At 40.8% G+C, this 26,620-nt stretch overlaps 1 long non-coding RNA gene across 1 annotated transcript; it reads right to left on the bottom strand.

Annotated features, from left to right (window-relative positions):
* Positions 1-402: 402 nt before the first annotated feature.
* LOC142070793 (uncharacterized) lies at positions 403-24,100 on the bottom strand. The gene is made up of 2 exons (XR_012666725.1): positions 23,924-24,100; positions 403-566 (listed from the first exon to the last, which is right to left on the bottom strand). It is a non-coding gene; the product is annotated as an uncharacterized LOC142070793 (long non-coding RNA).
* Positions 24,101-26,620: the final 2,520 nt, after the last annotated feature.

Genomic DNA, 26,620 nt, shown 5'->3' with positions numbered 1-26,620 from the left:
GTCCCCTGGTAACAGCAATAGTATATGCTGTAGTGTAGCGAGGACTCAGGTGTTTCACCAATATGTCTTCTAATCTTATTCAGAACAAATTTAGAGACACAGTGGTAAAAGCTCTTGAGTACTGGCTACATTAATACGTCTAAAATTGCTATAATTTATGGTGAATTATGGGTCCTAATTTTCCTACTGTAGACAAGGTCATTGATTGCATCAGCATCAAGATCTTTACACTATTTGTTCAGCTTGGTTTCTCTGGTTTTTGCACACAGGCAGAAGAGCCAAATTAGCCAAATTAAGAAACAGTTGGAAAGGGATTTTGTTGGAATACAAAGACCTGTTCTGAGTGGAAATCAGATGGATTCAATTGTTAGCAGACAGCCCCGAAAGGATAGAACATACCTGTTTACTTTTGCTATAAATTTATTTTAAACACTGCTCTTCATGCAGATGGCCAGCAACCACAGAACCCTATTCTTTGCCACCTTCTGAGTCCATTCCTCTTGGATATGATGTAGCTTGTATTCATCATGTGCGAGATAGTACAGCTCCTATGAATCAGCACGTCCCTGTGAGATTACAGAATAATGCTGCATATAGAAGGTACACAATTCATTTTATACAGAGACAACATTTTAGAACATATTAAAACCACATTTTTGTCAGCGTAGATACCACTCAATCAGACAACAACTGTCTGGAGTATAATAAGTATATTTTCTGAAGGGTAAATGCAGCCACATCATCCAACATTAGACTCCAGTTAATTTCAGAGTTAATTTTTCATCAATTACTACTCATAAATACACTGAAGTGATCATCTCTGACCCAGTCCTTATTGAAACATGACCATGTTACTGGGTAAAGCACATGTCTGTCTAGTTTCGTTATCAGAAACCCTACCCTTTCACTGAGCCAAGTAATGGGCAGCAAATATTTTCTTTTAACAGCTCCAAGGCAAACTTCTTGGAAATTCCTTCAATTATCCTCATCAGGAGACCTGTGGTGACAGCATGTATGTTGATTGTTACAGTCTGTAACTGGCCCTCAGTCACAACATTTCTCTTTATGGCCCTGGGAGCAAAAAACACTTGATACCACAAGGAGTTGCAAGCTTCTACCCAGACTCCAGTCCATGTGACCCGTTTTTTCTCAGTGTGGGTATAATATATCACAAAATAAATATTTTCTACATCTATCCTGTGGAAAATCCCAGCAAGTTTCTAAGGAAGGTATATTGCAGAAATAGAATGATTGTCTTCTAACTAAAGCAAATATTCAAAACATTGTTGTATGTAAATTCACTGCCAGTGGACAGCTGCCTTTCTCCATGGAAGTCCTTTAAAGTTTACAGTGGGAAAGAAGTGATAAGTACTGTGGTGTAGAAGTAACACACTATGAAAACTGATCAGACGTAGCAAACCACTGTGTAGGCCACTATCCATTCACCTACCACTAACAAATATTAGGAAGGATTTATTTTTACTAATAACGTATGGTTACTCATTCTTGAGAAAAGCACTGGTTTTCATCAATAGTAACAGATATAATACCAGCTCACAAAATTGAATACTATGGATTATCCAATGAATAAATTAACATAGAGTTCCATGGTGATGGGCAGATGATGATAAATTAGATAGTAGTTCCCAATATCATCTTTGCCTCAAAAGTTCACATTGACAAACCAATACAAAGTTTTTTTCAATACAGACCACTCAAGAAGAAAATAAATCAAAACAGAGTAATATACTTCAGAAAATCTGAATCAGCAGTAGACTTATTTAACAAGGTGAATGATGTGGGGAAGAACACATACAAAACCTTTAAAATTCAACATAGCATATTTTGAGTTTTTACATGAGCAGACAATAGCTCTTTAAATACATATGGAAGTTTGGGGGGAAGGGTGAAAACACCAGATAGCCCATTCTTTGATCAACAATAAAACGTGGCCAGGATCATCCTAGTGTTATCAGATATGGTAGAAACAGCATCTTCCATCCGTCATCAGTAACCATTAGCTGAAGAGGATTTTGTATAGAAGATTCTGGCCAAAGGGCCTCTACCTCTGTATGTCATTTAATAAATGTCAAAATAGTCTTTTCATATGTTAAAATAAAAAAGAATGTCATTACACAGAACAAAGGTGACATAAAATGAATCCAAAAATTGTTAAAAGAATACAAATATGGACCAAACTTAAGCTGATTAAATGTAACAAGAATGTGATTGTACAAACAGAGAGTCCATTTCCATTACAGTTTGAAGGTAGTAATCTGATTGTAACTTCATAGCTCTCTTTGATGTCCTATTCCATTAGATCAAAAATCTCCTTCAAAACAATTGCTGGTTTAATAACTGTTCAACTAATCAGGCTTCAACCCCCATTTTCTGTAAAGACTGTAAAAGGGTGCTTGGAGGACCATGAGGCCAAGTGGTTGGTACAGCTGACTTCCAGTTCCTTACTTTTCTGGCAGAGGTGCCTAAGTCTTTAAGACAGATGGGTTAGGGGGACCTGGGCCCTCCTTCTCCATTTTGCCCCAGCCCAGGGCCCTGAGTAAAGCAAACCCCAAACCAGGACCTTCCAGCAGAGGTTCTAAGTCCACTGCCCTGGACTACTTTCTACCACTGTCCTTTACGTTTAGGCCATGGCCCCTATAGTCCAACAGTTTGTAATGGCTTGATTCAAGTAGTCACCCCTCGGGGACCTTGGTCAGCATCCTGCCACAGTCTAAGGTTCCTCTGTGCAAGGAGCTGTTAGTTTAGCAGGGCCTAACCCCATAATGTCTCTATAGCTCAGTCACTCGGCTCATGCAGATGCTAGGTGCCCCTTGGTCTCCTCCACTGTCTTCCTCAGACAGGGACCTTCTTCAGGGACAGCAGACTTTCTACTCGCACAAAACCAAACACCCTTGCCCCACCCCCGGCCCCGCACATGCCCCACCCTTCTCTGAGGCCACACCACCACTCACTCCATCCCCACTCCCTCTGTTGATTGCTCTCCCCACTCTCCCTCACTCACTCATTTTCACTGGGCTAGCTCATGGGGCTGGGAGGGTGATGAGAGCTTGGGCTGGGGGTGCGGGCTCTGGTGTGGGCCTGGGGATGAGTGGTTTGTGGTGCAGGAGGGGGCTCTGTTCTGGGACAGGGGATTGGAGTATGGGGGGAGGGGTGAGGGCCCCAGCTGGGGGTGCTGGCTCTGGGGTGGATCTGGGAATCAGGGGTTTGGGGTGGTGCTGGTATGGAGGGGTTCGGAGGGTGGGAAGGGGATCAGGCTGGGGCTAGGACAGGGGGTTGGGTCTGGGGAGAGGGTCAGGGATGCAGGCTCCAGGTGGCGCTTACCTCAAGCAGCTCCCAGAAGCAGCGGCAAGTCCCCCTCTGGCCCCTGTGCAGAAGCATAGCCAGGTGACTCTGCACGCTGCCATGTCTGCAGGCTCTGTCCCCACAGTTCCCATTGGCCATGGTTCCCAGCCAATGGGAACTGCAGGGGCGGCGCTTGGGGTGGGGGCAGCGTATAGAGCCCCCTTGCTGCTCCTACACATAGGAGCCAGAGTAGGGACATGCTGGCTGCTTCCTGGGAGCTGCACGGCACAGAGGCTAGCAGGGAGCTTGCCAGCCCTGCTGTGCGACACTGCCAACCGGACAGTCAATGGCCCGGTCAGCACTGCTGACCGGAGCTTCCAGCATCCCTTTTTGGCTGGGTGTTCTGGTTGAAAACTGGACATGTGGTCACGTATTCTTCCCTGATGGCTGTCCCAGCTATTAGCTCCTCCTGACCCTCCCCTCAGGTAGGGATGCAACTACCTCCTATCTCTTCATCAGTTAGCCCTGAACTGATCCAGGTTCTCTCCTTTTCTCCCCCCCTCCAAGTCTGTCATTGGCAGCAGGTATAACTGGGCTAGCTGCATCAATAGGCTATTTTAACCCCTTTCATGCTGGTGTGAGGTCTCTCAGCTTCATGATTTAGATTTACAAAATAAAATGTCTTTGTTTTAATGCTTTCTAAGGGGGATTTCAGTCCTACTTTGCATCAGCAAATTTGAGGATGATTTCTTCTTCTGGTATTGGTAACTTTAGCTCAGTGGTTTGAGCATTGGCCTGCTAATCCTTGGGTTGTGAGTTCAATCCTTGAGGGGGTCATTTAGGGATCTGGGGCAAAAATTGGGGATTGATCCTGTTTTGAGCAGGGGGTTGGACTAGATGACTTTGTGAGGTCCCTTCCAACCCTAATATTCTATGATTCTATTAATTATATTTAAGATACTTAAAATTGTTTTAAGTGATTTATTCTTCCTTATAATTACATGTACAGATTAGACCATCTTATTGCACTGGGATTTTCCTTTAAAATGTGTCCTAGGTAGAAAGTTGATTGATCATTTTACTTTGATTGTAATGCCATGAGACAAATTTTGCCCTTAGATCTGTATGCAGAGCTTCTCTTCACTTCAGTGGAAGCCACATATTTATATCCAAAAGTAGAAATTTCCTATATATGTTTACCACAATATCCCCAAGTTATACTTGAGGTCTTCCAGGGAATCATTCCACATCAATACAATCACCCTTAAAAACAGTCTAATGCCTACTAATGCATTAAATATGAATGCATTCAAAAGTAGATTCTCTGTTACTATGGAATTTTGTTACTGGCAGTCAAGTACTGGAATTCATGAAGTAATCTTTTACAAAATGAGAATTATAGACTTATTAGGCTGTAATGGAGTTGGTTGGAAATATAAAAAAAAATTGAAAGTTAGAGACCGAAAAAAATTCTCCACAAACCTTTTTGCAGAAAGTCTCTCGTCATTTTTCAAGATGGTTTGTAATAATAAAAGTGTCACATAAAAGCATAGTTTCAGACCTGTGTAAGGAGCTCTTTCTGCCTGTTACACAGGGCTAAGATTAATGGTTAACAGCTCAATTTTCTCTTACACCAGAGATACCCTTGAATCTCTCTGATCCTATACATCCTGGCCCCAGTATTAGTTAGAATGTTATAAGTTTGTGCTAACTTACACCATTAAAAAAATTGATGGAATTTTCCTTAATTGGGTTTGTGACCTTTTGTTTCATTGGTGTTTTGGTGGGTTTTATTTAACTTTATTTCTACTTGTTTTTTGCCTTTTGAAATAGCAGGAATATTGTCTGGTCTTAGCAAGTTTAGCTGGTGAACTTTGCTGAGAGTCAGGAAAAGTATAGCATGAGTTCTCAGACTTTAATTGAAGGGGCGGGAATGTTGAAATTTTAACGCTGACATACTTATTTCTCAAGTGTTTATTAGAACTGGAGTTAAATAGGTGTTAACAAAAATTTTAAACACACTGATTGATACCTTCCCCTCTTAATTGTTCTCTTGTCCCTGTAAAGTCTTCCAGTGTAGGCAGAAATTCATATGTTAACATAATGAGCTAATAATCTGCCCTCCTCCTACCGCAGCGTTTTGGTTGACCCCCCCAAAAAGTCCTTCATTATGAAGAAGCTTGAAAGTGTAGAAGTCCATTTTTTCCTTTGCTGCTGTTCATCTTTAATTATGTTCAGAAAAGATTTCCAAATGCATTTATAATATTCCCACTCTTTCTTATTAGGGTGCTTGGTTTATCAATTGGAAGTGTATTCTGCATATCTGTGAACCATTTTCATGGCATTAGAGGATGGTTTTATTTCCAAAGAACAGTAATACATTGCTTGGCAATGTCAAATATGCAATATATAAAAAGGCTGGTTCCACAGTCATTGTTTAAATGCTTAGACTGAAAAAAGGCATCCTGCTATATTAAACAAGATGTCTTTAAAGGCAAGCAGGACCAATGAATATACAGTAAGTTATTGTCTTGTATTTTTAGGTGTTTCTTTCTAAAGAGTGCATTAGGAAAACGAGATTTTTGAGAAGTTGGATTCCGTTTATGGGACAAATGCAACAATACAAATGTGGATCCTTTATAAATAAATGTTAATCTAATAATCTGATGATGTCTAACTGAGGCATTGGCTACTAATGTTTTGAACTGTATCTCAATGAGTGAGGAAAATTGCTTCTTGATCCATTTTTATTTGTCCAAGTATGGTGACTCAACCTTATTTCATAATTTATTTTTATTCAATATACAGTTATGCATATTTTTTTTAAAAAAGTGTTTATCATTTGCTTTCCAAAAAGGAAGGATACAAGTCATTTCAAGTATTTTTGACCTAATGGTGTCTAGCATTCAGCAAATCATTTAAAAGATATATATGCTGAGCTATGAAAAAATCTTCAGAACTGAGGGTTTTAAATGTAAAACCTATTTAAGTGCATACCTGTCAGCAAATTGAACTATACTGCAAAAACAAGGCTGCCTTTACTAGGTGACTAGATGATATTTAATCTGAAATGAGACAGGAAAAAATATGTCCCCATACACCTGAAGAAACCCAAGTAAAATCCATTATTTCTACCTCTGTTTTTACCTTCACCACCATTTTTTTGTGATAACTGGCATTAGAGAACAGATGCAAATGAGAAGCAAAGAGAACATGCAAGTCTTATCTTTTTTACTGGCTGTGCATCCGGAAGGCAAAGTAAGCACTAATCATTCAAGCCCATAACAGCCAATACAAACTCATTACTGTTTGTCTCTCCCATTTCCCTGCTGATACAGAGAAATAAAATGTAACCATGTGGAATAAGGGGTGCTCTACAAACCTTATAGGTTCCTGGTTATCAAGGGGAATCATCAGAGCCTCCACTATACAATGAGACTGTAATAACAGAAATCTAACTCTATGCATGTGATAGTGGGCCAAATTCAGCAGGGTTGTAAACGGTGGTTTTACTGGGGAAAGTTTTGTAATGCTACACCAGTTTAGTATTCTGTGAAAATCAAATTCAGTTTCTGGCATAAGTCAGTATATCTCCCACTGAAGTCTATTGGAGCCATGACCACTTACAACAGGACTTAATTTGGCTTCGGAAGTTTGGAGGATGGTGTGACGTGGTGGATCAGTGAGGAGGGACACTTAGTTATGTTCTCTTATATTGTTTTTTCAACTCCCTCTTCCCTCATCCTGCATATATACACCTCTTTCCTTCTTGATTTGTAAGTTACACTCATTTTTCCACTAAAGTCCAGGTTGCCAGTTACATTACTTTTGCCATTTGCACCCACTTTCTGATTAACTGTCACCACCTTTAACGGCTCGGCTGGATTGGTCCCTGACATGTCTACAGGATGATCACCTGGTTACTACCATCTGAATTTGGCTCATTATGCTATAGTGATGCAATGTCACAACATGACAACACATCACACCACCAGCCCGAAACAGAAATGATTAGATATGGGGCTTCACTATTAAAACTGATAGGAAAATATGTTTCACTGGAAAATGTGATTCAGTCCAATTCAAAATTTTCATGGGGCAAACATTGATTTTGATTTAAAAAAATTGAAATGACATTTTGAAATGAACTGAAATGTTTCATTTTGAATGTATATTCCAAATGACACATTTAGTTTCAAATTAACATTGTGATTTGAAATATCATCAAATTTTAATTTGGAATCCACATAGTGTTTTGACATTTCAAAATGTTTCACTTCAATTGAAAGTGTCAAAAAATTGGAATTTTTGTTCCACAAAAATTGTTGATATTTTGAATTTTTGTCCCAATTTGGAAAGAATATATGTTGAAATATTAGTATTTCTCACAGGATGCACATTGTTTTCACACCAGCTCTGTTCACAGTTTTTTAGTTTGATGTATCCTGAAGCTATGATTTGTGACACCTTTCAGATATCAAAGGAAATGAGCCAAATATCCCCAAATCGGTGTGGTCATGATAGTTTGGGATAGTTATAGGGTGACCAGACAGCAATTGTGAAAAATTGGGACAGAGGGTAGGGGGCAATAGAAGCTCACATAAAAAAAGGCCCAAATATCAGGACTGTCCCTATAAAATTGAGACATCTGGTCACCCTAGATAGTTATGATAGGAATCACTTTCTCTTCCCTAAAACACAAGTCATGTAAAAGAAGGAAGACGTCAATGCATCAATATGCTACCTACACACATGCCAGTTTTCAATATATATTGATATTCTGAAAGTATCCTCAGAGACATGTTAAAATTTGAAGGAAGATAAATAAAAAGGTTCCTATTCTGTTGCTATAAAGAAATAGAGGGTGGGTGGCACCCGCTAACCCGCCCGTTATCCCCCATGGAGATCATGGCCTCTCATGGTTGAGAATCTAATGGATAGATCTCCCTTATGTGGATTCAGATCATCCCCTCCATCTCTGCAGTGTCAGGGGACTAAGGTACAGTGGATCCAGCCAGCTTATGTGATGCACGAGTAGTTAGCACCTTACCTCCATCCCAGAAGGATGTGGATGGAGAGAAGTGAGGTTAGGAAGGATTACCACCAGACTGGAATGATCTCTTTACCAATCTTGCAGTAATCCTCTACCTAAATCATACCACTGAGACAATACTACTGAGACATTTCATATTGTATAACCCCTTACTCCGGCACAGAGGGGTACTGACTGGACAGGGAGTCCAACAGAGCCATATTTCCCAGGGAGCTGGGACAGGATAATAATGTGGACAGCCCTAGCCGCAGGAATACATCAAGAAGCATGTGGATCTTGGAAGTTCAACTGTGTGTGAAGGCTGGACTCCTGGCTTGAAAAGAAAATGTTCTTCATCCTGTGCAACGGAATGATGCCCGGGAAACTCTTGAAAAAGGAACTTCATGGAGTTTCCAATATTCTATCTGGGTAATTACCAAGAAGGGGACACTCTCTTCCCTGTGTTATGTTTCTATTCAACAAACTGTCTTGAAAACAATGCTAAACTGTATTTTCATGGAAAGATGCTTTTCCCAAATGCTAAAAGATGGCTTAAGACAAGGAAAGCCTTGTCTTAAAATTTATCTTTGAAGTTCCTAACCTAGCAGTAACCTTGGGTAAAATATTGAGGCTCCAGACTTAACTCTATGAGCCAACCAGGTCACCAAGACAGAAGGTCCTATAGGTATTATTAGTAATATACACAGCTGGATAAAGGAGTTTTTTTTTCTCAGCAAAGTCATTAACGCCCTGTTTTGCCTATAAGAATGTTAAATGCTCTTTTCATTTCTCTCCCCTGTTGAGGGTAACTGCAGGAAACAAACTGCTCGGATTCATCATGCAATCAATATTCTGTGCATTAAAACCTCAGCATATCTCATTGCAGATGCTGAACATTTAATCACTGTCACTAGCCCCACGTGCTTCTTGAATATACAGTGGAGACTCCAATAAATATTTTATGGATCTCTTCAGAGGCTTATCCTTTTCACCTCTGAAATGTATGCCAGCTACTGTTTTTATTATCCATTGCTTTTATCAAATGGGACGATAGTCATCTATATATAGTCATATATATGATGACTAGCAGATTTCTTTGAGAATTCATTTGATGTTTCATTGCTTGGCATAAAACCCTAATAGTGGCATTGATCTACTTTGCCCCACTACCTGTTTGTAAAGTGACCCACACTCAGTTTTTTTGTTTTTGTTTTTATCTTGCCAAGTAATTGTCTGAATAGTGTTTGAAGTATTAACAGCGCTTCCAAACTGTGCCGCAAATGATTTTGTTGTTCTGGCCTTGTCAAGAGTTCTGGCCTTGTCATATTTATTTTTAAAGTTATAGTAATGATTGTGGCTGAACTTAATACATATCCTTTCTGTTTTCTTATGTTCTCATTTGAATTAAACAACCATGGGAGCCATGCTGAAGTGAATTAGTCTGTAGGTTCAGGTACATTTTTCCCTTCACATTTTCACAACAATTATCCTCCCACTTTCTGCTCAGGGCCACAGGGAAACAGAGGAAGAAAGGAGTTTCCCCACACCTGCTAATAAACTTAGGAATCACTTGTGTCCCAAAACCAAGGCTTCCTGAGTATGGTAGCATAGTGCACAAATTTTGCCTTTTTATTTCAAGCAATGTATGATGCAACTGGTAAACTTATTGCAACAAGTCAAAAGAAGTAATGCCTAAACTAGTAAGTGAGCTTTTATTGATGGTTCCAAAATTCACTCATTTCTAATTTTTCCTCTTTATTTACAAAAAAAAAAAAAAGAAAGGGAAAAAAAAGAAAACTAGTTTCTGCACTTTACAAGTGTTGCATTCTGGGGCAAAGTAGGGCTGGAAAGAATATACAGGCACAGAAACATTCATTTGGAAAGCTGAGCAGGATATTACAACAACACAGAAACAATCGTTTCCAGTAACTTTCCCTGATGCTCCTTATCTTGTCCTGCATAGGGCTCTTCTTTCTCTACAGAGTTGTCCCTGATTTTCCTGAATCCTCCTTGGACTGGGCTCCTCCAACTCACCAGTACTTTACCGAAGAAATGTGCTGAATTCTGTTGAAGGTCCCAGGGTTCACCTGTCCACTATCAGCTTCTACATCTCACTCACCTCTTTCCTCTTTCAAGGTCAGCTTTATTGCCCCCACAACTCTCCCACTTCCCAGAATGGTGCTGCAGCTCTGCAAGCCAGCCACAATGAACAACTCCCTCCCCTCCACCCCACATTTTAACTTCCTTGGAGCCAAATGGCTCAGTTTAACATTTTTTAAATATGCCCCTAGAATATGTATGTCACTATATTCAACATAAACAAGCATCAATAAGTCAAAAAAAGTCTCATTTCCTACAGCCCTACATTGACTTCTTTTTCTGAAATACCAATTACCCTCCATAGATAGTGGAAGAAACTGCAGAACACTTGATCTGTTAAGCTACAAGTTATCTTCAGCTGAATCGAATGGTGAATACCGTGCAACCATAGAAAAGTCACTTCATACAGATTTGCAACTTTAAACTTGGAAAGTTAACAGAAAAAAGGCATTTGAGATTTACTTTGTTTCTGTTCAAATCTAAAAGAAAGCAATATCTACTTTGTTACAAAACAGAGAGCAGGCAATATTTTATATTGCCACAGTCAATTATGTGTGCCTGTGTAACCTTTTTTTCAGCTATTATATTCTTCAAATCTTTCTGCACTAATGTTGTCAACACAATACAAAAACAGCTTCAAAGCATCTTAGAAGCTGTAGTGAGGAGAGACAGCTGGCATCGCTTAGAGACTAAACTGAGATGACCAGATTTCTAATTTATAAAACTGGGACAGCACATGTCAGGGGAACATCATCAGGGGCTTTGTGAAGATATAGCTCCAGCCCAGCCACTTTCTTTTGTCAGGTGTAGTTTTGTTTACTGAAACACTCAGAAGGGCTGTGCTTAAAGAACAGAGTTATAAAAATAAGAGTACAGTAGGTACAATCTAAATAATCAGTTTTAAAAACTTGTACATAGCATTTTTTAAATTGATCATTCAGCCTGCATCTTTAAAAATATGTAAGTAGGTCTAGATGGGGGAATTAGAACACAACATGCTAACGCTTTCTACAAATGACACCACTCCAGCACACTTTGCCAGCACTGTGTGCACAAATACTAGGACTAGATACTGAACGAAAAAAATTGTACATATGGAACAAACCACACACACACACTTTCTGAGATTGGTTCCTTACTGAAATGCCACTTTTAGAAAAATAAAATAAAACCCGAATATAAGAATTTTTTAAAGAAATTTCACCAAAAGAAATGAAACTGCATGTTGTAACAATGCTTATTAATTATTAGAATAGGAACCAGATTTTGGCTGGTGTTACATGACAAAATACTTCTCTAAGTGACATATCCCTGTGACTGTAGACTATTCTGAAGTAGTTGAGACCACGCCATCCTCCAGATCATTAATGAAGATATTGAACAAAACTGGCCCCAGGACTGACCCTTGGGGCACTCCGCTTGATACCAGCTGCCACCTAGACATGGAGCCATTGATCACTACCCGCTGAGCCCGACAATCTAGCCAGCTTTCTATCCACCTTACAGTCCATTCATTCAGCCCATACTACTTTAACTTGCTGGCAAGAATACTGTGGGAGACCGTGTCAAAAGCTTTGCTAACGTCCAGGAATAACACGTCCACTGCTTTCCCCTCATCCACAGAGCCAGTTATCTCATCATAGAAGGCAATTAGGTTAGTTAGGCATGACTTGCCCTTGGTGAATCCATACTGACTGTTCCTGATCACTTTCCTCTCCTCTAAGGGCTTCAGAATTGATTCCTTGAGGACCTGCTCCATGATTTTTTCCAGGGACTGAGGTGAGGCTGACTGGCATGCAGTTCCCCGGATCCTCCTCCTTCCCTTTTTTAAGGATGGGCAGTATATTAGCCTTTTTCCAGTCATCTGGGACTTCCCCCGATCGCCATGAGTTTTCAAAGATAATGGCCAATGGCTCTGCAATCACATCAGCCAACTCCTTTAGCACCCTCGGATGCAGCACATCCAGCCCAATGGATTTGTGCTCCTCCAGCTTTTCTAAATAGTCCTGAACCACTTCTTTCTCCACAGGGGGCTGGTCACCTCCTCCCCATACTGTGCTGTCCAGTTCAGTAGTCTGGGAGCTGACCTTGTTTGTGAAGACAGAGGCAAAAAAAGCATTGAGTACATGCTCAAAAAAAACATGTCGTTAATAGCATATGGTTAACTGAGAGCCAGAGATTCCAGCCAGTAGGGCAGAAGCAGACAAAGCAGGGACTGCTGCACTGGAGGGGAGAGGATAAAATGGGGTCCAGCCAGTCCCATCCCCTCTCCCCAGAAACCCCTGGATGTGCAGGAGAACGCCCCCTACCTTTGGGACCACTGGAACCCAGGTGATGTCTCTCCTTCCCTGCCACCATGTGGGCTTGGAAGAAAGCTGCAAAGAGTCAGATGCTCAGGCTGTGGGGGCAGAAACCACCAAAGGAGGAACTTTTGGAGAACTTTCTGCAGTTTTGACTGGACTTGGACTTTTTCTGCCCTGTGCTGACTAGCTGTTTGCTCCAACCCTTCCCCTTTCTCACAGTCTTTTCACTTCAGTGTCACTACTCTTACCCTCTTCTTTCCTTCACTAGTCCCCTCTCTTCCCTTTAGCTGATCCCTCCCAACTACCCCCCCAAAAAAATGGCACCAATCATGTAATTTGCTGCCATCACACTGTTCACTCTGATTGTATTATAGCCCTTCCCCTACCCTGTCTAAATTGTCTATTTACACTGTAAGCTCTTTGGGGTAGGGACTGTCTTTTTTGTGTGTTTGTACAGCTCCTAGCACAATGGGGTCCTGATCCAGGGCTGGGGCTCCTAGGCACTATGTCAATGCAAATAATAAGTATATAATTAATAGTTATTTGGGAGCCAACTGTACCTATGAAACTTCTTGGCATTATTTTGGTTGTGTAAAGAGCAAAAGACACAACACTAAACATAGCATGTTTTTATATTTGTAACCGTTAACTCAACTGATGAATGGAGCCATTTTTCTTATTCTTAATTTGTCTAAGAGCAAACAGGGGTTTCTATAGACTTCCTAATTTGTCACTGTCTAAATAATTCATGTGAAATTACAGCTGAGTTTGCAACAAATTGTTTTTTATATATATTGTACAGAAAATGCAAACTAGAAATGGGAGGACACGATTAGCAGAAATTTACCTGGCAAGGAAAGTTTGGCTCTGGAATAACATATCATCAACTCTTAAGAATGGCATAACAAAGATGTGCCATGTGAGGTGACCCAAGTAGTATTTTCTCACCTAGCCAGTCAAAATCCTGTTTGCTATTCAAGCATCATTTGCAAAATGGAAGGAGTTCGGGTGGGGGAGGGGCATGTGGTAGCATATTGCACAGGAATAATGCTTTTGGGCAGGAAGTGGCATTCCCAGTTACTTCAGAAGAGTCTAACAGTCACAGCGACATGTCTCTCGGGGTAACCCATAAAGAATATTGTCATGGGCAGTCAAAATCCAGTTCCTTATTTGTATAATTAATAAGTTGTAATAAAACTAAAATGCATTTTTTTCTGAAATTTCTTTAAAAAAAAAAAAAACCCTTACATAGATTTTTTTTAAATGGCTTTTGAATGAGAAACCACAAATAAGGAATCAACTTCAGCGTTGTCCAGTGGTGAAAGTTACTGCTGCTGACCCACAAGCAGAATAACTATTATTGTGGTAATGCCATGTTCCTTGCCACACTGATGGCCAACTCTAGAATTATCTGCTTCTTCGGGTACTCAGTCATCCTTTATCATTTCTCAGAACCGGCACCTCAGGAAAAAAATTTCAGTATAGTTACAGTAAATAGAAATGGAGGATGCTGATAACAAACAGCAAGGAAAGTGGATACTTCACTACACATGCACCTTTCCAATGTAGAGAGAGAGAGTGGATATGTGTGTGTGAGAGAAAGACAGACAAATGGGGTGAACAGGCCCAACATCTGTGGCTAGCAGAAACAAATAGATTGAAACATTAGGGGCTGCTCTCACCACACTAGCCAAGAACGGAGGGGGAAATGATAGGGAGCCCCCAGATCCAGCCATGGAGAGTAGTGGAAGTTGTACTTTCCCCCATCCCAACACTCCCTCTTATTTCACTCATTGATTCTGTCAGAGATGAGGTTAAAACATGACCAGCAACAGCAAAAATCATCCCCTCCTCTGCCAAGCTGTACAAGATGTGTTGACACTGAGAATCTCAGGGAATTCTCCTATGTTTCTCTATCAGGGGAGTGATAATGTAGACAGACCACTTGAGTTTTTATGACCATGTCAACTAGACCTGCAGGTGGTTTAGCTCAAGCTGTCATTAAGAAATGCTGACTGAGTTAATTTCCATAGCAACAGACAGCTGGTTTCTCCAGAGGTGAAGGATGCAAAAAGAAGGCCTGTGTTAAAGAAGAATTTGGCTTTGTGGGAAAAATTTTGCTCAATTGATGTCAGATTTAGCAACTGTAAACTGCAAACAAAATTAAGCTCCTACCTTTACTTGATTTATGATGTGTTGTATAAAGTCTGAGATTTAAAGGAACAGGACATGAGGGGAGGAGGAACCATTAAGAATCCTTTCCTAAATAACCATAACTCTGAAAGATCATCATTGTATTTGTTTCAGAGTGGTAGCCGTGTTAGTCTGTATCAGCAAAAACAGCGAGGAGTCCTTATGGCACCTTAGAGACTAACACATTTATTTGGGAATAAGCATTCGTGGGCTAAAACCCACTTCATCAGATGCATGGAGTGCAAAATACAGTAAGCAGTATATATATTACAGCACATGAAAAGATGGGAGTTGCCTTACCAAGTGGGGCGTCAGTGCTAACTAGGCCAATTCAATCAAGGTGGAAGTGGCCTATTCTCAACAGTTGACAAGAAGGGGTGAATATCAACAGAGGGAAAATTACTTTTTGTAGTGAATTTTGACTTTTAGTCAAAAATTGGAAAAGATACTGGAGTTTATATACACATCTTCTTTAATCTTGGTAACTGAGAAGAATAACTAGTATTACTTTGAGGATCTAAGGTAGATACCATTTGATCATCCTAAAATCCTGATCCCTAATAGTTTTATGGCTCTCATACTTTACAATAAAATTACCTTCTCAAACTACCCAGGCCACGCTGTGACATATCCACATCCCAAAAATTACCAGATCCCATAGACTCCAAACATATCAGTGTGTCTCATAGCGTTGAGAGAGAATGCTCTGGAGACTTAAAGGGAACAGAGTTATATTTGTGATCAACCACTAGACTATCCATACACTGGAGAGATTGAGCGCCACATCTAAATGTGAAAGCGGCAAAGAGTCCTGTGGCACCTTATAGACTAATAGGTGCCACAGGACTCTTTGCCGTTTTTACAGATCCAGACTAACACGGTTACCCCTCTGATACTCAAATGTGAAGTACTCTCTGCTTCAACTACAAATTGCCATGCCATTCTTATCATGCACTTAATTTGCAAATGGTAAGCAATCCACTTGACACTCACAGTCAAAACATAGAGTATGCGTCATGCATCATTTCAAGGTTTCTTACCAAGAGAAAACCCTGCTTTGGTTCTATTTTGAAGTGTTGGGCTTATGGAGAAATTTACTCTAGATCAGAGATCAATAGGGAAGGATCTTTTCCAGTTCTTCTAGGGGCTAGATTGTGGCCTTTCCTGCACACCGGCCCAAGGAAGTAAGGGGGCAAAACAGTTCTCAAACACCAGTGGCAAGTTCAACACCAAGTGCTTTATTTACAGTGAGCTATAAAAGTCCTTGTCTCCTCACAGCATAAGGCTTTTACCTTCTCCTGGGCAAGAAGGGGGAGAGATCTCACGTCCCTGAGATTCCGTGCTTCTCTGGCCCTCATTCTGGCCTTCTCCCGTCTGCTTCTTCCTGTTTCTGTCCTCAGCTGATGAGCTGAACCACCTTGTTGCTTGGTTAATAATCCACTCCTTAACCAATTCGCTCCTCAGTCTGGCCCATGTGGAGATGCGTGCCACATTCACAGGGTGCTGAGTCAGCCATAAACTACTCATACGATGTCACATTGTATTGTGCAGGCACACCACACTGCTACTTCCTGTGTGCAGGGGGACTGAGCGCCACAGAACCAGAATGTCCCCTCCTCACACAGGTGAGTAGAAAGGTGTAGGAGGAAAGTGGATGGAAAGGATTCTTGACTCTGATACCTAATTAAACCCAGTTACATAATTCATACTGGCAGTGTGTCAGGGGATATATGCTGTGTCAGGTATGGACCTGCTATAGTTTATTTCTTCCTCAGTGAAGCAGGAAGACTAGGAGGGAGTCTGTGACTTTCCGAGTCACAATCTGTTGCCCGGGCTACTCCAGGGGCAGTAAAACAATACACTGCCCATTCTTCTGTGATAAAACAATACACTGCCCATTCTTCTGTGCCAGATCACAAACTGATGATCTAGCCTGTATTTCCAGATAATAATTTTTCAGGTGACCTGGTACCGTCCAGACTGTTATTGATCGTGTCTTCAGAAACAATCATTGGTGGTCAGTGGCCACCGATGTACAAGTTTGCAAAGGTGCTGTTCTTAGCAATGACAGAGGACAAAAGTGTGCCTCCAACTTCAAAGACATCCAGTTAATATACCAAAATTAGCCTGATTCAACCAAACCAAAAAGGAATCCTACAAAAAATGGAAACAGGATGAACGGTCAGTGAAGAGTACAAACGAATAGCACAATCATGTAGAGACAAAATCAGACAGGCTAAGGCACCAAATGAGCTACACCTAAGAAGAGATTCTTTAAATATAGTAAGAGTAAAAAAATGACAAAGGAAAGCATAGAACTTCTACTTAGTGAGGAAGGAGAGCTAATAACTTATGACATCAAGAAAGCTGAGGTGGTCAATGCCCATTTTGCTTCAGTCTTCACTAAAAAGGTTAATGGTGATCAGATGCACAACACAATTAAATATTAACAAGGATGAAGGAACACAAGCCAAAACAGGGAAAGAATAGGTAAAGAATTACCATGATATTGACAGAGAGTTATGAATTTTCAAATGATACCTCATTTTTTGTACAAAGATTACTACAACAGTGTATAGGGGGAGGTGAATACAAGGTGCATCCAGTCACAAGAATACTAAGGTAAGTTAGATATATTCAAGTTGGCAAGGCCTGATGAAATTCAACCTAGGGTACTTAAGAAACTAGCTGAAATGATCTGGGAACTGTTAGCAATTATCTTTGAGAATTCATGTAGGATGGGTGAGGTCCCAGAAGACTGGAGAAGGGCAAACATGGCACTCATCTTTAAAAAGGGGAACAAAGATGACCCAGACAATTATAGACCTGTACCAGCCTTACTTTGATAGCTGGAATGATAGTGGAACAACTTGTTAATCAATTTGTAAGCACCTAGACGATAATAAGGTCACAAGGAATACCCAGCATGGAGTTGTCAAGAACAAATCTTACCAAACATCCCTAATTGCCTTCTTTGACAGGGTTACTGGCCTAGTGGCAAGCACTTTGGATCATAATTAAAAATGAACTTGAAAAATTGGAGAGTTGGTCTGAAATCAACAAAATGAAATTCAGTAAATACAAGTGCAAAGTGAGCGAATAGCAAACAGTGAGGTGGCAAAGTTTGCAGACATTACAAACTTACTCAAGATTAAGTCAGGAGCTACAAAGGGATCTTACAAAGCTGGATGACTGAACAACAAAATGAAGGATGAAATTTAATGTTGATAAGTGAAAAATAATGCACATTAGAAAAAATAATCCCAACTATTCACACAGAATGATGGGGTCTAAATTTGCTGTTATCACTCAAGAAAGATGTAGAAATCATTGTGGATAGGTCTCTGAAAACATCAGCTCACTATGCAGCTGCAATCAAAAAAGCTAACAATGTTAGAAACCATTAGGAAAGGGATAGATAATAAGATAAAAATATCATAATGTCACTATATAAGCCCATGGTACTCCCACGCTTTGAATACTGTGTACATTTCTGGTTGCCTCATCTCAGAAAAGATATATTAGAATTTAAAAAGGAACAGAGAAAGGCAACAAAAATGATTAGGAATATGGAACAGCATCCTTATGAGGAGAGATTTAAAGGACTGGGACTGTTCAGTTTAGAAAAGAGACTAAGGGGAATATGATAAAGATCTATAAAATCTTGAATGGTGTAGAGAAAGTGAATAAGGAAGTATTTATTCACCCCTTCGCATAACCCAAGAATCAAGGGTCACCCAATCAAATTAATAGGCCACAGGTTTAAAACAAACAAAAGGAAGTACTTCTTCACACAATACAGAGTCAATGTGTGGTACTCATTGCCAGGGATGGTGTGAAGGCCAAAATTGTAACTGGGCTCAAAAAAGAATTAGATATGTTCTATCAGGATAAGTTCATGATGGGTGTTTCTGACTGTCAGAAGCTGGGACTGGATGACAAGGGATGGATCACTCAATAATTGCCCTGTTCTTTTCATTCCTTCTGAAGCATCTGACACTGGCTACTGCTGTAAGACAGGATACAGGGCTAATTGGATCATTGGTCTGACCAAGTCTGGCCATTCTTATGTATGTATGTAAAGTATTTTACTTAGTAAGGAAAATCCAAATACACAGCTACAAAATGGGAAATAACTGGCTAGATGGTAGTACTGGTAACAAGGATCTGGGGGGTTATAGTGGATCACAAATTGAATGAGTCAACAACATGACACAGTTGCAAAAAAAGCTAATTATATATATATGTGTCATATGTAAGACACTAGAGGTAACTGTCCCACTCTACTCAGCACTTATTACAACCAAGCTATCAAAAGCCTTTCCATTCAGAACTGCATAAGGCCATCAAACCATTAGAGACTGAAGTGTCACTCTGCCATCTGATGACTTGAAACAACATGATTCCTTATCAGTGCTGTCATAAATATAAAGGGAAGGGTAACCACCTTTCTGTCCACCGTGCTATAAAATCCCTCCTGGCCAGAGGCAAAACCCTTTCACCTGTAAAGGGTTAAGAAGCTAAGATAACCTCGCTGGCACCTGACCAAAATGACCAATGAGGAGACAAGATACTTTCAAAGCTGGAGGGCAGGGAACAAAAGGTCTGTCGGTCTGTGTGATGCTCTTGCTGGGAACAGATCAGGAATGCAGAACTCCTGTAAAACGTTAGTAAGTAATCTAGCTAGAAATGCTTTAGATTTCCTTTTGTTTAAATGGCTGGCAAAATAGCTGTGCTGAATGGAATGTAAATTCCTGTTTTTGTGTCTTTTTTTGTAACGTAAGGTTTTGCCTAGAGGGATTCTCTATGTTTTGAAGCTGATTACCCTGTAAGGTAATTACCATCCTGATTTTACAGAGGTGATTCTTTTACCTTTTCTTTAATTAAAATTCTTCTTTTAAGAACCTGATTGATTTTTCATTGTTCTTAAGATCCAAGGGTTTGGGTCTGTGTTCACCTGTGCAAATTGGTGAGAATTTTTATCAAGCCTTCCCCAGGAAAGGGGGTGTAGGGCTTGGGGGGATATTTCGGGGGAAGACGTCTCCAAGTGGGCTCTTTCCCTGTTCTTTGTTTAACATGCTTGGTGGTGGCAGCATAGGGTTCAAAGGACAAGGCAAAGTTTGTACCTTGAGGAAGTTTTTAACCTAAGCTGGTAAGAATAAGCTTAGGGGGGTCTTTCATACAGGTCCCCACATCTGTACCCTAGAGTTCAGAGTGGGGAAGGAACCTTAACAAGTGCTGACTGCTGCAAGCTCGGTGTTAGGGCCTCAGCCCTTCAAATATCATCCATGGCTCAGTGAGGAGATGCTCACAGCAGTTAGATCTAATAAAAAAGCAAGGCTACAATCTGAGTCGTCAATTACACATTTGCTGAGAGCAAGGGCTGAATTGGTTAAACTTCAGGATGTTGTCAAGTCATTGTGTAGCAAAGATAAAGAAACCTAGTAGTCAACTCAGGCAGCAAATTTTGTGCCTGGTAGTAGCCAGTTCTAATCTCCATGCCCTCTATTCAACTTTGTGCTGTTTCTGGGGATGGTTGCCCCAGCTGGTCCAATAAAGAATCAGAATCAGGATAGCAGCATCAGCTGGGGCCCACAGGATCACTGCACTGACAGGAAGATCAATTCAAGGCACTCCTCAATTCTCTGTCAGCTTCCAGTTGAAGAGGGGCAGCATATTCCAGCAGAGACACCTTCCTTCAAACAAGAAGAGATCTGGATAGCTGTCTGTAAGCTGACGTCTGGAAACTTACCAGGGGTTTGTAACATTACCCCTAAGTTGCTAAAGACAGGTAAGAGTATTGCTGTGCTGGCATAATATCATCATCTCCATGACTGGAAGAAGGGGGTTATTCTGCATCTGTTCAAAAATGTGTGATATAGCTGAATGTTGCAACTATAGAGGTATTACTCTGTTGTCTGTCTTAATGTCTCAAATCAACAAAGCGCTGTGCGGCAAGGTCTGGATACTCCATGTGGCTTCAGACCTGGTCTTTCCACTGTCAACCAGACTTTTATCTTGAGACAGTTTTTTGAGAAGATGGCTGAAATTTAATAAGCTGGGAACAGCACTTTTTATAGACTTCTGCCAGGGCTCTGATTCAGTTCATCAGACTAGCTTGTGGGATCTCAGGAGGCATCTTGACATCCCTGGAAAGATAGTGTCATTGACAGATGAGCTCTATAATGGAACAAAAGGTTGCATTTGGGTCAATGGCAGATAACCAGCATGGTTTGCTATCTCCCTGGGAGATTAGCAGGGCTGCATTCTGTCACTACCATTGTTCAATGTCAGCATTGATTGGCTGATGGATAAGCTTGAGGAGACTGATGTCACTGGCATTGAGCTGGACACCATTCTGCTTCAAGATCTGGAATGCACAAATAATATTGTGCTGTTGGCAGTAAGTGGTGCAGTAAGATTGCCAGTGATGGACTTAAACCGAATATACAATTAGCTCACATTAAGCACCTTGCCAAAGACTGATCCAGGTGGTGCTCAACTTTGCAAGGAGACCATACCCTTGGGATTTTTGGTGGTAGTGGTGGTGATGATATTTTAATCTACCTGAGAGTGAGCATTATCATTACCTGGAGACTGTGCTGTGCTACAGGTGAAATGGGTTTTATCCATTTCCTAAAAGACAAAACCATCACCACCACAATTGACAGTAATTACCAACTTTCTTGATAAAACTGAAAAATAGTATTTCTCTATGTCTCTTCTATTTTTCACTATCATGAAATAAGGTTTGAATTCAGTTTACTATGATTCATGAGGCTGTGTTCTTCATCTTTTATGAGTATGCAGCCAGCCACCCTGGTACTCATGACTAAGGCTGGGAGTCTGTCACAGAGGTCATGGAAATCATGGATCCCATAACTTTCTGGGACCTCCATGATTTCTGCTGCAGCTAGTGCAGCTGGCCCAGGGGCCACCTGAGCGGCTTGGGAGGTCTCCAGACCAGCTGCACTGGCCACTGCTGGGGCAGTCTCGGGCCTCTGCACCCCTCCCCTCCAGCAGCAGCAGGAGTATGGGCGCAGGAGGGGGCTCAGGCTGAAGCAGAGGGTTGGAGTGTGGGAGAGAGTGAGGGCTCTGGGCAGCACTTACTTTGGGGAGGGGCTCCCCGGAAGTGGCAACATGTTCCTCCCATGGCTCATAGGCAGAGGTGGGATGGGCAGCTCTGCGTGCTGCCTCTGCCTGCAGGCACCACCCCCGAAGCTCCCACTGGCCACAGTTTCTGGCCAATGGGAGCTGTGGAACAGGCACTCATGGTGGGGGCAGTGTGTGGAGCCCCTCCAGGCCACACCTCTGAGTCTGCCTAGGTAGAGGCCACAGGGACATTCTGGCCACTTCCTGAAGCTGCACGAAACTGGGCAGGTAGCCTGACAGCCCCCTCTTTCCCCCTCAGCAGTGAATGTCCTGGGCCATGCGCCACTGCCTGCCTCTCAAGAGCACCCAGGATGCCCCCGTGCTGCCCCGCAAAGAGCCCTTAGGACGCCCCCCCCCCCCAGAGCATCCACGGTGCCCCTGGGCAACCCCCTGCCCCAGAACACCCAAGTTTTAGTCAGGGCATATACTATAAGTCATGGACAGGTCACGGGCCATGAATTTTTGTTTACTGCCCATGACCTGTCCATAACTTTTACTAAAAATACCTGTGACTAAAATGTAGCCTTACTCATGACAATACTGCCAAATCCTTAAAAATTTGAAAATGTTATTATTATTAATCCAAAAGTTTGTGCCCAAAGTTAGCTTTGCTATTTACTATTACCTTATAATTTCTCCTGTTTAAAAGGTTCCAGTCATCGATTCAGGGAGCAGAAATAAATACAATACAAATGGTGATTAGCAAATAGTCTGAGTGAATATCTTGTGAAAATCCAGGGTTTTAAAAATATTTTCCAAACTATTTGGTGAATACTTAGAAGTAATACATACATTTAGATCCAATAAAATCATATTGGGATTAAACAAATAAGTTTGTGTAGAAATATAATAGAATTTGTTTTAGATATAACTCTAAATCTATAAACATTTAATAAAAAATTACTAATATATATATATATATATGCTGAGAGGTTCTGGTGAAGGCATCAGTCACAAATGTCTCTGAGACTGGGTGTGAATGCCCCTGCGACTCACATAACCCTCAGGAGAAGTCATCACAAGCTCCACACCTAAGAAAAGAGAGGGTTGTGAACCTGCCCTGGAGTTTTGGACTGAATGAGTGGAAAGGCTTTTGCTGAGTACAGGGGGTGAGGGTGGGGAAGGGAGGGTGTGAGGCAGAGGCAAAAAGCAAGAAAACCAAGTAGCAGCCTGTGAACCCGGTATGACCCTGGAAAATGTTTGCGACTGGGGCTAGCTAACAGAGGCTTGGGGCTGTGAGCAATGAAACTGCTCCTCTTGGTTTTGGTTCCTCTTGCATTCACAAAACCAGGACTTTGTATATTTCTTGTAAGTAAACAAGACTGTATCCAAGAACAGATCAGTTTCCAGCAATTTCTCCTTTCAACTGGAACATCCCTAGGGCCCCAAACTTTGACCAGCTGCTTGGGTCAAAAAGGGGCAACAGGATTATTGAGCCCAGATATAATTCTCTATTAAATTCTGTTGTATTGGCTATCATTCTCTGTTAAATTCTATAGGACTTTTCCATAAGCAACTGAACATGAGACACGTGCAATGTATAAGAGAATACTAAAAGGCTGAACACTGAGACCTATGGCTTTAAAATGCTATTTCAGTGCCAGTGACTCAGTGCCCCCAGCATGGAAATGTTATTTCGAGTGTTATGTTTCTGCACATTTGTTCTTCCAACAGTATATCATATATTAAACACACAGGCCTTGACTCAACATTGTTCTATGGCTCGTTTTGCACCAACATTGGAATGAAGTTTTTCTCAATGTAGTCAGATGAGTAGAAGTTTCATGTTAAGTATTATTAGTGTATACTCACAGACTCACACATTTCAGCAAGCACTTACTTGAAGATGGATATGTTACTTGATATCTGTGTACATATGTAGATGCACGCACAGCACTGAAGATGAAATATACCCCTGTGCGGATGGATAGCAACACCAATGTACCACTGAAGTGTGAGCTTGGCTTCCTGCTGGCCCTCTCTTCAGTCATGAATTCCATCCTTACAGCACAGAACACCTGGACTAAAATAATGAGAAGCTGCAATGTAATAATCCATAAATAAGGATATGTAATGATGGTCTGATTATTGTAAGAGACCTAGTCAATGAGGGAAATTTACTGTATAACTACGGTGGTCATTACAGTTTCCTGTATCTGTATTGATCTATCTTAATAGGGGTCTGTGGGGAAAGCAAACAGGAAAGCAGTACAATAGATTTAGTAAAGGACACCCCAGCATACTCTAGAAAGAGAATGGGGCAAGCAATTAGCTTCAAGCAACCCACAGTCCAGTCTGGGAATGGGTGTAAAACATATCTGCTTGAGGCCTGAGACCCAGAGGGAGTGCACCCAGAGAGACCAGGAGGTGTTAGCAGTGCAGTTTGCCCAGGTACTGTGACAATGACTCTTTCAACAATACAGCTGGTTGAAAAAATTTGGACAGTAGTTTTCTGTTGGAAAATGTATCTTGTTGCAATCTAAAAGTTTCACGGTAATGTGTCCATTTTGACTAAACTTTTTATGGAAAGATTTTGAAATGATTCAAAATTAAAATTTTGTTTTGACTATCTCATTTCATTATGACTCTTGCATTTTGTTTCAGCTTTTAAATATATTACATTTATGTTTCAACATTGAAAAGAAGCATTTTAATAAGGTAGTTTTGATGTTTCGGAATCAAAACATTTTAGAATTTCCACAAACATTTTGAAATGTTGACTTTTTGTCCCAAATTGGGATGAAAGCACATTTCAAAATGTTAGAATTTCCCATGGGCTGGTAATTCCATTTTCCAGTCACCTCTATTCAACAATTTGATTGTTCTATCACCACCATCCACTAGTTTCCATCTTATTGGTCGTACTGACTTCTTGTTCTAACTACTCAGTAGTAGTGGATGTCATGAAAACCAGTTAAGCAGTTGTCATGAAAACTCGTGAATTGGAAAACGTGTCTAGCCCGTTGCAAATAAAGTTTGTAGATTTGTCTTTTAATGTCAATTATCCCAGCCAGTTTGCTAAAAGGACCACCAATAGCCATCAGGCACAACAAGATTTTCAAAACAGAAAGGGTTTTAAAAGTTATCAGAACTAATAATATGAACATAAAAGGGTATAAGGGACAAAAATATTCTATAGGTCTGTGGCTTCCAAAACTGATGCACCTCACGTCAAAGGTTTAACTGGTTAGGGACTCTTTTCCCATCCACTTAGTCCCTCTTTCTCATTGTTCTTTTCATAGGTATTTTCCCCAGCTCTTAAAGCCACCTACTGAGAACAGAAGAAATATTTCTGTATTAACATCACTATTTCAATCAGCGCCATGCAGTCTTTCCATTTTAAGTATTAAAGATTTTAAATAGTCTCTAAGCAAGCAAGGAGACATATTCCTTTATTAGAGAAATACAAGTAAAAATCATTCAATTGTAGTTAAAAAAAAAGTTGCAACCTCCAGATTCTGGAATAACACTTCTTCATGCAGTAATACCGTTTCCCTCTGAAGGGTCTTTTGTAACATGAACACATGGAAAGCCTTCTGGCTGTTTTATTATCTTATAGAGCTGTGTGTTCTTTCACAGATGCCCCATGCTTGCTGCAGCAACAGCACCATAAATAAACAACACAGCCTTGCTGAAAAGGATTAGGCTTTTCAACAGACCTCCGCGGAGAAATGCTTCTCCGTGTTTACCCACTGTTTAGAAAAGTAGAGGATAAAAGGTGGGAGCAAAGCATGCATGGGCAACCCTTCAGGTGAATTCCTACCAGGAAACATTTTTAATTTATCCACTTCCCTAAGCAATCATCCTGAAGATATTAGACTTACATAGGTGGACAGCCTCTTTCTTGTTTTCTCTCTCTTGCACACACACATTCACTCACTGCTGATGCTGACAAGAACCAAAGAAATCAAGAGGGCTTTGACAATAGGCAGAGAAACAATCTGGATTATGCAGGAGGCTACAAAGACTGATAACCACCAGAGACAACACATTAGAGGTAGCATAATGGCTATCACAATGGCCATCGTAACTGTATCACAATTGACGAGGAGTCCACAAAGCATTGTATGCACTGTGTCAGTTAGGGAGTTCTGCTTTGCTTATATGTTCATTTTGCATAAGCCAAATAATAGTTATCTTCATTCAGCCAAACACTAATCCAGTTACAAAATATCGAACAGTATTGAAGAGCAACTTCCAGCCACCAAACACTAAGCACAGCTCCTTCTGGATAATGAATGGATTCATGTTACCTTATAGACTGGTACCTGTGTGGACCATAATAGCCTGCAGTGGTAGCCCATGGAAGGCACACCAAGCTTTTCCATGAGATAGAAAGTATCGAAATCCACAAAGATGGCAAGCACACTTTTCTACAAGCTGAAGTTTTACTGAGGGCAATTTCACAAGTTTGTGCTATAGAACTCACTATGTCATCTTACTTTGCTCACCGGTTATTGTGTATTTATATCCATTCAGGATAAATCTTGGTAATCTAGATTCTAGAACAGTGAGTCAGTCCCTAAAAGAGCCCTCC

The sequence above is a fragment of the Caretta caretta genome, chromosome 2 (assembly GCF_965140235.1).
Source record: "Caretta caretta isolate rCarCar2 chromosome 2, rCarCar1.hap1, whole genome shotgun sequence".
NCBI lineage: Eukaryota > Metazoa > Chordata > Testudines > Cheloniidae > Caretta > Caretta caretta.
This window is presented reverse-complemented; position numbering and strand designations above follow the sequence as displayed.